Here is a 13,435-nt window from a genome sequence, read left to right as displayed (position 1 = left end):
ATGGGCTTGCAGAACTGAAAGAGGTGATCTAAATCCATGCTTGGATGGACACAGAGGATAGCCCAAGCCAAGACAGAAAGTGAAAGGAGTAGGGAGGCTCTCTTTAGCGATTACGCCAAAGGCGAAACCTGCAGGAAACCTTGGTTTGGCAATAAGGACCTGATTTATATGACTGAGTGCTGTTGACCTGGTTGATTAGGACAAATCACACTTCACTCTCCAAAGAAAAGATTAAAGCCCTGCTGATTCTGAGATTTGTTACAGTGGTGGATTGGGGAGTCACACAATGTATACACAAAGGTGTTTATCATAGGGAACCGCAGGGTTCAAGCGCTACAGTTCAGCTCATGTGGAAACCTTGCTTACCACCCCCAGTACGTATGAATTGCAAGGGGAAGGTAAGAAAGTATCATGCATCACATCTTCCTTTCCTCAGGAAGGGGATCAATATACAACCGTCTCTCAAGAAGTTATCACCTTCGTCTCATTTCTCATCAGCAGATGGGAAATGAAAGCCTGATCTGTCAGCATGTGGGTAATTTTTTTCCCTTTGGAGCTTTCCTTCCAAGTCTGACATTTCTCTCAGGCATTGATGGGCAGATTTAGTTTTCAACTCTTCATTCGCTCCGCAGCAATGGGATTTGTATATTGCATCACTCAGCATCCCTTTGAGATGGCAGGCAAAGAACTGGAAGTGAAAACACCTTCATTTCCTTCCAGCCATAAAGTGCAACAGAAAAATTACTGAAGAGGCTGATTATTACTCAAGTTAGAGGTTTGTCTTTTCCACGGTATTTGACCAGTTTCAAAAGACATCATCTGTGACCAGCTGGATTTCCACATAAGGAGTGTCAGAGCGTGCTTATTGCCTTTCTCAGAGCATGCTCCTCCCTTGCCGTGCTGAAATTCTGTCTGTTAGAGATGGCTTCTAGCCATGGAGAGCACCAGGTGTTCTTCCCTGTTGTCTTCTTATGGTATTCTCGTTCACATGCCCAGTCCTGAAGAATTAGTCTGTAGAAGAAGTGCCAGGGAGCTAAGTGGGCCTTTTATCCATCTGAAAGGTTTACTGAGGTTTCAAACCATCAAACCTGGGCTTCTGATAGTTAATCTCACAAGGTGTGAGGCATTAGAAAGTTATCTGTTTTGTGGAGAAAAATAGCATGGATTTTGGGCAGTTACCTAGGATTATTTGGTCTCTAAACAGATTTTGTGCTTGAATAAAGTACATTTTAAGGCTGAATTTGTCAACAAGGGACATAATTTAGTTTTTCCCACTGTGTTCTAGGCACACATAGTGTTGCATATTATGTGCAACTTTGATTCTGTGTAGAGGGATATTAACAACTTACTTGAGACTGGCTTCCTAGCCGTGGGAAAAAACAGCATATGATCTCTGTGGTGAGAGAGCACGGTCCATTAAATGCTTGTACCACACAATTCAAATAAAGGCTGCCCAAACCTTTATAATCCAAAGAGAGGAGAAAAATTCACTGTCATTGTCATACAATTACTAGTATGGATCTACCAGTTCCTTTTGATCCATTCAGTATGGTAATACACACCTCATCTTCCCAAGTGAGCAGGTATCTACTGATTTTAGAGACAACATCTACTGCGCTGAAAACTTTGAAGGCTCTTTATTAATAATTGGGATGATGGGACAAATTCAAAATTGGGAGAAGTGGATGATACACCTTGATGGGCTGGAGAAATGAGCTGACAAGAACCTCATTAAGTTCCACAAAGGGAAGTGCAATGTCCTGCTCCCGGGTAGGAACAACACCATGCATCAGTACACACTGGAGGCCAACCAGATGAAAGAAGCTGTCCAGAAAAGGACCTGGCAGTCCTGGTAGACACCACGTTCAACCATGAGCCAGCAATATGCCCTTACAGCAAAGAAGGCAAAGAGTCTCCTGGGCTGCATTAGAGCACTGCCAGCAGTTCAGGGGAGGTGATGCTCCCCCTCCACTCAGCACTCATGAGACACATCTGGAGTGTCTCAGAACAGCCCAAAACCTTCTGTGATTCTGTGAAATAGATGGTTCCTTCCAATTTAGAAATTTATGAAAATGGCCTGTGGTAATCTGTGCGTGACTCCTCAGCAATACAGGTACTGCTGTGATCTGGTATCGCTGCCTCACACTGAGCTGAGCTGTGGTGCTCTCATATATGCTAGCCTGGCCCAGCCTGATATGGTGATGGATTACATGGATTCAGCCAGGCACTATTTTCTACTTGCCTGGACACAATGGACTTTTTCTCGATCCCTTCTCCAGCAGATACGGACAAAAGGGATCTGCTAGTCTACCTTATCTCCTAAGACTTGATTTCTTTTTCTGGTATTTTTTTCCTCACCATACATGAAACTTGAAGATGGGAAGAGGAAGTACCTCCTATCAGGCAAACACCCCCATTTCAATTCTTAATTTACCATATGAGATGTTTAGTTTCAGAACTTGTGTAATGTACTGTGCTGGCTCAGTTTATCTGGAGGTCATGGACTCTAGTTGTACTTCATTTACTCCCCAAATCGGCTAGCCGGCACTGTGGGCAGCCCTGCCACAAATGAACCTCACAGTCATGTGTTTTAGCATAGGATTCTCTGCCCTTGTGCATGCAGTGAAACCAAATAGCTTCAAAAAGTTATCTGGGCTGGGAGCAAGTGGTCCCAAACCAGACTATAGCTTCACTCTGAACCAGCCAGTTGTTTTCACTTCTATCCAGTTTTCTAAGCACTACAAGGAGTCAATTTTTGAAGGACTGGCACCACGGGCTGAATTCCCATCATGCAGAACTGTCCTCTGCATGGGGTTATTTGTGGTATGTATAAACCAGGCAGCAAGATGAAAATCAGCTTCACAGGGCATAGACGAAAGATCTGTTTCCCTTCCAAACTCATCAGATGATTCTTCATCTACTACAAAATCTTCCTGCTCTCATACTCTTGTTTTCATGGCTTTGATTCCCTCTTTTTTTGGTTGGGGTTTTTTGGGTTCGTTTTTGTTTTTTGGGGGGGGAGGAGTGCTACTAATTTAATTTAATTTTTTTATTAAAAAATACAAAATAGTTTAAAAACATTAAATTCAAATACAGTAAGGAATTTAAACCCTTGTATTACTTTTTTTTATTAAATTTTCAATGAAATTTCTTGTAGTACAATTAGCACGGTATCTCACAGACAAGGATCTCTGATGACTGTATAAATATTAATTAACTAATTAAGTCTTTTGCAAGTGTTTAAATATTATTATACCAATTTTGCAGGAAGATAATCTGAATTTGATTATACCAAAGCCAAAGAAAACTCAAAAACCTCAGACATGGTCATTTCTAATTCCCACTTCGAATAAGTAGTTTACAGGTGAATCTGAAATGTTGGTCTTGCAACACATATTAAAGCAGCTTTTCATATTTTGAGGAGCTCTGAAAAAGAATCTGCCAGTGTCAGGGGCTGGTCATTCAGATTTCATTGTGAACAACCTCCTAACTGCTTTTATTAGCAACACACTTTGTTGCTTATATTACCTAGACTATCTAAGAGCTTTCTATTCTGTGAATAGCACCTTTGATTATCTTTTCTGTTATAAATCTGAGAATAAAAACCAAAATCTTTTCTACGGCAATCTCTCTTTCTCCAGTTCCAGTGTACTGTATAGAAAAGGAAGTTCACATTCCTTCAAGTAAAGGACACTTTGCTCTTAGAAAGCTGCATTTTAAAGGAAAACAGCAATCCAGTTATGTGCATCCAAAGACAACTTCTGGCTCTAGATTTTCATTTCAGAGGCATCTATCTCAAGGATGTAGTTAATTCTTGTGTCTGGGCAAGAGACACAATCTCAGATATCTCTTTTTCACAGCTTTTACTTTTGGGTTGTTTAGGTGTACCTCTGCTCAGCGTGCTAGATGCTGCAAATCCTAATCTTTGGCACTACCACTTTCTATTCATGGGATGAGCAACTTAGTTTTCTAACTTAGGGTTGTGTGCCCCGCTCTCATTTAACTAGCTAAAAGACACTATTGCGCTGAGTGATACCACTCTTGACTTCTTCCTGACTCTATGTTTCTAAATCCTACTCATGTCATTACTTAAGCTACCTTTGAAAATGCAAATTAGTCTCCAGAAACACTTAGGCACTTTTGAATACTCCATCTTTGGATCACAGAATTCATGGAAGTGAAGTCAAATGTTCTTAAAAACAGTAGGAAGGCAGGAAATACCTAGCATCTGGGAAAAAAAAAAAGTCCATGCTGATGATTCTAAAAAGTTGTTTATAAGCAGAATAATAACAAACTCATGGATTTGTATTGCAATAGAAAATAATATATCATGCTCTGCATTTGCAATTTAAGCATCTATTTATAAAAAACCTCATGAATCTGCAGGAAAATCAATCACCTGATAATGATGAAGACATTCCTCTGTGTCAGCATGAAAGTATGATATGTTTCTAGATGCATTTTCCTTGGGTAAAAGAGAAAAATCAAACGATTTCACAGCACTTTTCCTCACTGGACCCAATTTATCTCTGTTGTAGCCTGATGATGTCAACAGAGTTACAGTGTGGATGAATACAGGTCATTGTTTGTGCAGTTGGCAGAGAATGCATGTGTGGGAGGAGAAAAATTAGATCTTCTAACCCAGATTTGCTGAAAAAACATGAGTATGAGTTTAGACACATACTCCTATTAAAGCTGCACCATAATTTTGTCACTGGAAGTTTCAGAATAAATGAGCTCCAACTGAAACAGAATGAGGGCGTTTCTCCAAGCTATTTCCTGCGCTGCTGTCAGCGTTACTGTATGACAGAGCATGACCACGTGATGCTAGGTTTGAGATGTAAAACACGGGACCTGGCTTTTCTTAGTGGTTTCCAGACCATGAATTCCAGCTAAGCTAGGTGTCCGGTTTCTGCCCAGAACCTACCTGGCACTAATTAAAGTTAAGTGGGGAAAAAAAAAAAATCCACGTGGACCTCTTGGCTGTGTTTGATGCTTGGTCCCCTGGGGAACAGATTAAGTGCCATGCTAGTTCTCTAGTTTTCTTCAGTATAAGGTTTCTTCTAAGTCCTAAAAAACAATTATCTGAAAAAGGATCCAAGTGCAATGCAGAAAGCTACAGCACAAGTAGTATCTTCATGTTCTAATACCCTGTGACTTTGGCATTTGCTGTGGACCTCAGTGGGTAGTGTTGCCAGGGACTGATCCCAGGTGTGCTAAAGGTCTTTGACTCTTATGGGACATCCCACTGCTGGGCCACAGAGGTACTCCTTACCACCTGCTTGACTGGCAGACCCACTGGGAATATCTACTGGTTTTTTGTTTTGGGTCTTCATTGCCCAGTCAGCAATCAATGCATTTAACTTCACAGTAGCAGCTTTGGGAAGCAGTAAAGTTTTCCGGATGGGTACCTGCAGTAGGAGGTGTACTACAACGGAACAGGTGTATGACTGACACACAGTCAGACAAAAACTGTTTCCATCAAGACAACTGAAGAGGTTGCTGCACTATCACCTCCACCCAAGTTTCATCCCCCATTTTACCAGCCTCTGCAGTGCTTTGCAGAACTCCTTAGAATGAGTAGGAATCCAGACCAGATGCATGAACAACTATGGCCTAGAAGTGAAACCATTATGTGAACTGGTCTCTTTGTACACGGGACTGGAAGGAACCACCAGACCCGGCATTTTGAAAGAAATGTAGCTTTCTCTGACAATCATTCCCCCAAAATTGAGTCACTTGTATAAAACTGCTGTGATTTTTGGACCACATCTAATGCTTCATAATAGGTGTTGGCATCAAAAATAAGCTTGTTGTCCTTATTGATAGAAAGAGTGAATGAAAATGAAAAATACGCAAGTTGCAGGTGAACCTTGAAGTACATTGGAATATGCTGATGTGTGCCAGGACAATTTCAAAACTATTCTTCCCTTTCTGAATTTATATAAAGAAAAACCAAAACTACTCCAGAAATCCCAATGTATCTGTTTTACATGTGCTGCAAATGAAAATTTGCAAGCTTCTGCCAAGGCAATTCGAGATTTCAGGTACAATGAAATTCATGTCCCCAGCCCAGTAGTAAGAAGTGTAAAGGAAAACATTTCTGGCAGCAGGATTTATTTTTCATAGCACATATATAACTTCTGCACTCACCCTGTGTAGCACACACACCTCCTTCAGTTCAAGGGAGGCATCACCCATGTTCCTGCTCCCCCACTTAAGAAACAGTACACAGTAAATTTGTTTATGGCCTCCATTTTATTAATAGTGGCAATCAGAGGAGCTTTTATGGATATACTTTGTTCGCTTCAACTCTTGCTTTGTCTTCTGAGTTGGTGGGAACCCCCGCAGGACACTCATAAATGGACAAATTTACAATCTAGCCTGTGTAAAGTGCCCACAGTAGCATCTACATCCAAGTTGTCTTTGTGCTCATGCACCAGCTGTGATGCCAGAGGGCGTGGGGTCAGAGCAGAGGGCTTCCTCTGGCTTTCTACAAACTGGGATCAGCCAACCTTCATTTATCTACGGTTAAGGACTTGTTTTGGTTTCTCAGAACATGACTCCGCAGAGCTGTTTGGATATTTTTAATCGAAAGACAAAGCACTTCCTCTTCCAAACTTGGTGCCTGCAAGGAGCATAACAAACTAATCATTCAAAATAATTAATTCTGTCAGAAAAATCTCTAAAATTCTTACTAACGTTGAGTGTTTTGTAATCCTAATGAGAGGAAAAACCTGTCACTGTGATAATTTTCAATTGACCCATTTTCTTCAGTGGTTGGGGAGAGGGGAGTGTTGTTTGGTTTTATCTCTAAGGACCATAAGCATGAAAATTATATTCATAAATCTTGCATTTCAGCCTTGTATTCCCAACTCAGCCTTCAAAGGAAACATTAGCTAGTCAAAAGAGCCCAATAATTGTCAAATTGATCATTTGTGTATGTATTGCAGAGTGTCTTTCAGTTACCTGTAACTTTAGTTTCAAAATATTCCCAGGATAGGGAAACACTACTTTTCTCCATTTGTAAATGGGAATCTGAGATGGAGAAAATATAAGCAGCTTGCCAAGGCCATGGAGGTGGTCCCTGCAAAGCTGAGGACTGGAATACAAATCTTGAGTGCTCTAGCCTAGCATTTGAAAGCACACCCTCCCTGTGGGTTTTAACGTAATATAAGAAGTTTAGGATCGAGAAATCATTTCTAAAGTTTTTATGAGAAAGTGTGAAAAACAAAATATTAGTTTCCTACATTTGCTAATGTTGTAAACACCTAACTACCAACCTCAGTGAGGAAGCTGTCAAACAAACATAAACAAAACAAAAAAGCACCTAACAGGAAAAATGCCCTAAGTTTTAGAGATATTTTCATATTGTCATGCTTTGAGGTCATCTATTTCTTATATATTTGACAGCTGAAAGCTAAATGTGGCTGACAGTTGCATTTCTCATTACTAAAGACAGAATGGTATAGGAAATTTGTTCTTCAATATGCAGCCTTTTATTTCTAGGTCACTAATTTGAATCGATCCCTGATCAATGGTGACTGAAAGGCATTCATATCCGGCAGCTGTTCTGTGGTCTGTGTTAAATGAGGGAGCATCTTAGTTATTTCCCAGCAGTAGCCCCTTTCTAGCACTAAGAGAACAAGCTGGCAGTTTTCACAGAGAAGCTACAGACTGACTGCACATGGCACTTGCAGATACCTGAAAAGTAATTAACCTATTTTTGTTCTGTTTTTTCAGGAGGGTTTTTGTTTTTTCACATGATCCGTATTTTTTCATGGTAGGCTTTTTTAACATTAAATGGAATCATCTTGCTGCTTTTGTATAAATGCATTCTGCTGCATTCAACGTCATGACTGCAGTTGTGATGCTACCAGCAGTGATCAGAAGTTGGCTCTTTACGCACACGATGAGGAGTACCAAAACAAGCGTAGGTAGTTTCTGTGAGTGGGATTCATATCCTTTAAGTTCAACCATCTACAAGTCTCACATCTAATGTCATCTGTTTGGTCTAAATGAATCATCTAGTCTGCCACTGTAGTTCAAGCCTCTCAATTAAAAGATGCATCCACAGATGCTTTGTCCATACCAAGGATAGGTGTTTGTTGGTTGCAGAAGAATTCTACTCGAAGTCTTCAACATTTTTTACATTCCCTTCTGTAACAGCTGCAGAAACCTTCTATCGCTGTTGAGAATATACTGCCTTTGTTTATAAGGATGCATCTATATTGTCTAGCAGACATATTTTCTAGCAGACATTATTGTTGAGAAAGGCAAGTTTAATTGCTAGATTTGTATTTTCCAGGCACCAGATTTCTGGTGAGTAGGTGAAAATGATGAAATACATTGGGGTTTGTTGTTGGGGGGTTTTTTCTATATTTCTCCCACTACTCTGACATGACCTCCCAAAAAGCTGGCATACGGTATACAATGCACAATACTTCTACTCCCAAAATATCTCTGCTTTGAACAATGCCTTCCACAAATTACTTTCTGTCTCTGGCAGTGTGCTGAAGCCTAATCATTCATCCACCCACAAAAAAATTCTAGTCTTTATTACCATCCTTTCTTCCTTTTTTCTAAACATGTTAATACCTGCTGAACAGAAACAACACTAAAAATCATAATAACTGTCTAGTGCCACTAGTTCCCCAAAATAATGAGTTGTTGAGTTTTTCTTTTAGCATTTTGATAACAATACCATGTAGCCAAATTGTCTGGTAGCATTAAAAAATTGTCAGAGGAAGTGTATAACTTGGCTGTAAAAATTCACTGAAACTTGGCATAAAGGATCTTAGGCCAGAAGCAAATTTGCTTTACAAAATATAAAATCCTTCTTTCAGATTCTTTCCATGACCTTAAAAGCAGCTTTCATTGTTTTCAAAGAGACAGATGCAAGCCAGTAAACTATGATGTGTCTAACTATGCTTGTGAAAAGAAAACAGAGAGAATGAGAAAAGAAACTTCAAGATTTCATGTAGAAACAAGTTTATTTTTAAATAGCATTTTAAGGAATTTCGTAGGCATTTAATTCACAGCCTCAAAGTTCATTCATAGTATTGCACATGAAATATACTTCATTATAAATTTTGTTTTTTCTATTTTTCTTAAAGCCACACTTTCTACAATCTTGGGGGCTGGAAGGGGGGATATATGGTAATTACCTAGTTTCTGTAGGTGAACAGAAAAACTAAACTAAGGAAAAAATGTTGTTCTCCATTATACCCATATAAACGTGCATTATTTATACTTAGAGTTAATGAAGTTACTCTTGATTTAGCTTTGTGTGATCAAGAAGGTTGTTACTAATAATTACTATTTGTATTACCCAAGAAAACTGGAAACCTTAGTCGGGAATGAGGACCCCATTGCTTTAGGCATTGTACTAATGAGAGCAAAAAAGGAAGATTTCAGGGGTCTGAGTGCTTACACTAGATGGAATCAGACAGCCTGATGGGAGAGCTGAAGGGAACTATGTAATAGCACCAGTCAATGGAATAGACTTTTTGAGGTCAGCAAACAAAGCAGGTTTGCATGTATTTATGGGGATTTCCTCCCACACCTGGGTGAAGAGAAAGATGAAAAATTGGAAATGCATGTCTGAAAATTGAAAAGGAGATGATGGAAACTGATATCACAGTCCAAATGGAGGTAACAGTCGTCCTTTTAGTACTGATTACAGTGTCATTTAAGTGGGAATAGGGAAAAGTAATGCATTTGTTACAGTGGAGAAGGAGGAGACAGTGCAAAGAGACAAATAGAGTTATGACTAACTCAAGGCAACAGATGGGGATAACGATCTTGATAGCAGCAGTCCAAATAGATATGAAGAGAGCATGGCTGCATTTGTCAGGAACAAAAATACAGGATACTGCAGTAACTGACATACGTGACTGCAACACCCAAAATGAGTCTAGATAAGAGTTTTAGCTGTTTGGATGAGAAAAAAAGGCCTGCGCTTGTGACACAGCAGAAAAAGAATTAGCAAGACATAGACATATTCTGGAAACGAGGACCCTTGGAGACATGACTTTTAGAGCATGTCACTCTCTGGAGCTCAGTGGCAGGCCAGATGGTTTAGTTGTTCACAGTGATCAAAAAGAAGAAGCTGTGGGGCATGCTGAGGACATGGATGTAATTGTTGCAGCCATGCAGGTCCTGGGTTGACTGACGAAAAGGGGAGGGAGAGAGAAGGAGGCACTGCAAAGGAAAGGGGAAGAGTAACAGACATGTAGGAGCCCCAGCTGGAAGCCAGCTTCTGATGCCCTGTTCATACCAAGTGGTATTTCAGCCTCCTGCCTCTCAAGTACTATTTACCACAGAATCATAGAATGGTTTGGGTTGGAAGGGACCTTAAAGATCATCTAGTTCCAACCCCCCTGCCCTGGGCAGGGACACCTTCCACTAGACCAGGTTGCTGAAAGCCCCATCCAACCTGGCCTTGAACACTTATTTGTGCACACACTGAGTATGGTACCACTCATCACACTCACTGCGTTTTTATATGCTCACAAGTGGTAAAATCTGCTCCTTAGTGCTCTGAAAGACAGATCATGAAGCATTTAAGTCACTAAAGGTGTGTCTTTAACCCATGTTTTTTTATTTCGGTGTTTCTGGAAGTACCTATATATCCTGAAAATTACTACCTGGCATAGCTTTGGACTTGTTAGATTTCTTGTGCTCTAGCTCCACTGATTTCTATCTCACTAGTGAGACAGCTCAGAATTAACATGTTAGCCCTTATAACTCTCTGGATCTGATTCAGAATATGACGCTCTACTAAAAATCCAGTATTTTAAAACATCTGATTGTAACCAATCATATCTTTACTGATGGACCATATTCTGTCAAGAAAAAAATCCAACATATATTAAGCATGCCAAATGTGCTGAGATTTCAGGCTACATTTAGCTGAACTCACTTGGAATTTCTACTTTCAGCCGGAGTCCTACAAGTTGTACCCTTTTTCTCTCTACCTATCCAGAGATGTTTCCTCTCCTCAGACTGATTTTAAATATCTGGCTTTTGCATTTGCATATAAATGCAGATGGATTCTGCACATAAACTATGATTTTGGCACTCAAACATGTGTCAAACCAAAATATTTTTAAGCCAGATGCTCATATACATGCACATTTTTCCTGACTCAAACAGGAAGAATATTCTTTTAACGTGCCTCACTGGTGTCCTTAATATACACTGATATATACACTGGTGTTCTTAATATACACTTGTTCCTAAGAATGAAAATTCTTTCTCTGCCTCATTTATATGTAAGAGCTTTTATTGATTAAAGTCACATTTATTCTAATGTTTTAGGGATTTGGTGGTTTTATTCTTTCACTGTTTTTTTAGTTATTCCCTTAGTGAAATCCCCCCCCCCCCTTTTTTTTTCTTTGCATGTGATAAATCAAGTTACTTTTTCACTCTGGACTCCATTATGGGATCACAGTGGCTATACAAACCACACGGAGTTAAGCAAACAAAGGAATTTTTTCATTTTCTCTTTCATTCAATAAAGTTCCATTTTCTGTCACCCTGCAACCTTTTGACCTGCGTCCTAATGGCACTGGTCACTCAAGGGCAAAAGTTCAGCGGTAGGTTAAGTCTGTACGTGTTTGCGCCAGGCAGGGAGACGGTCGGTTCTTGCTTCCTGCCGTCTCCCCCCGCGCCCGCCATCGCTCTCCAAACCGCCGACCTCGCCCCTGCTGTGAGCCCCCCCGCTCCAGCCCTCCCTCTGCGAAGAAGGTAAGGAGGGCTTGGAGTAAGCTTTTCCCCAGCCTTTTGTTTTTCTTGCAGCTGTCAACAAAACCCACTATCTTATTTTCTTGCTCTGGGAGTAGAACAAGCAAGAGAGAAGTACCTAGCAGGGGTACTTTGGTCTGGCAGCCAGTGCTAACTTCTTACTGCCAGTCATTTTGGTCACCGTTACATTTTCCGTTACTCAGCATCTGTAAGTTGCCTGCATTTCTGAGAGAGGCTGTGGACCCCTTCTTTGCTCAGGGGAGTGCTTGCACAAATTGTCTCGGGATATTAGCTCCTGGCCTAAGTGGTGAACTCCCTGTTTACACAGTTTTCAGAATGATTTTTCAGGGCGCTCTGAATGCAAATGATACCTCATGTGCACCCACCTCTCCCAACACCCTGCAGAGGACTTTTCCAGGTGGCCTGGGAATGACCTGCTGATATATTTCTGTAGGCCACTAGCATCGTGAATGTCCCCAGAGACTCATACTGCTAGACATAGTATCCCCCTCCAATTCAGTGGCTCTGGTATGACATGCTGCCCTCTCTTTCATAAGAATATGGCACTGTCCAGTCCAATAGTTCCTCCCAGCCAATTCCTCCCACCCTCCGCTTGGTTGCCAAACCCCGAGCTCTTCAGGCAACCCATCCTTCATCACCAAACAGCAGGCCACCAGCCATCCAGTGAAGTCACCCATAACCGATATACCTGTTTGAATAGGTGAATTGGCTAAGAGATGCAGTGTAGGAGGAGCTTGTACCACTGTCGAAGGGTTTTCCTCCCTCACTGACCAAGGGCACTGGTGAACAGGGTGTTGCTGAGTCCACTTCTGGCTCTCTAGACCTGCGGGGACAGAGCAGACTGTGTAGAGAGAAGACAGCTGTTTCTCTGCAAGAGACAGATCAGGTCTTGGATATGCTTGGCATTGAATAACGCCTCAGCCTTTCCTTAAAGAAACCTTTGGCTTAAGTGTCTGACAGGCTGCTGTAGCATGAGCTCTTGGCTTGAAGGACCAGATGTTTACCCAGTAGCCATCTATTTGTGAACTTGCAATGACGCAAGGAGACATCTTGCCCCAGAATGAGGGCTGGCAGCAATGCAGATGGTGCGTCCCCCACCATCTCTTCTGTGGATGACCACACTTCTTCATTTCCAGAACATCTAGCAGCTCCTGAGAGCAGCAGAGAGGTCCCAGGTTGTGGAGGAGCTTTGCTGGAAGATGGGCAATTGGGCAGCTCACAACCTTGCCATGAGCCAATAGCTCCATCATAACCATGGACTGTTAGCACGGCCTATGTTTTCTGATGGAGTAAAACCAGAGGTGTGAGAAGTGTGGAGCAACAGTTTAAAATCATGGACTGGACTATAAACTGCAGAGGGAATGCCATAGCTCCCCTTGTTCAGCCGTTCCACCTCAGCCACAGTCATACTTTATTTCCTCTAAATATGCAGGAGACAGCTACACTAGCTAAACACCCACTGATTTTGTAGGCTCCCACAGCCTCAAGGCTGGAGACCCGAGTTGGGAAACTGTGCCTGCAAGGCTCAAGCCATAAAGGGCACCTGGGTAGACAGTAATAAAGATGGTGAGCACCTATGTCTTTAGGCAGCTGGCCAATGGGTGGCAGATGAGAAGGGAGTCCCGGGCACATAACCCTGCAGGAGAGCATGGCAGAATACTTGAGA

This window comes from Haliaeetus leucocephalus, unplaced genomic scaffold (assembly GCF_000737465.1).
Source record: "Haliaeetus leucocephalus isolate CR32 unplaced genomic scaffold, Haliaeetus_leucocephalus-4.0 Scaffold61, whole genome shotgun sequence".
In the NCBI taxonomy this organism is placed as follows: Eukaryota; Metazoa; Chordata; class Aves; order Accipitriformes; family Accipitridae; genus Haliaeetus; species Haliaeetus leucocephalus.
Note: the sequence above shows the minus strand (reverse complement) of the source record.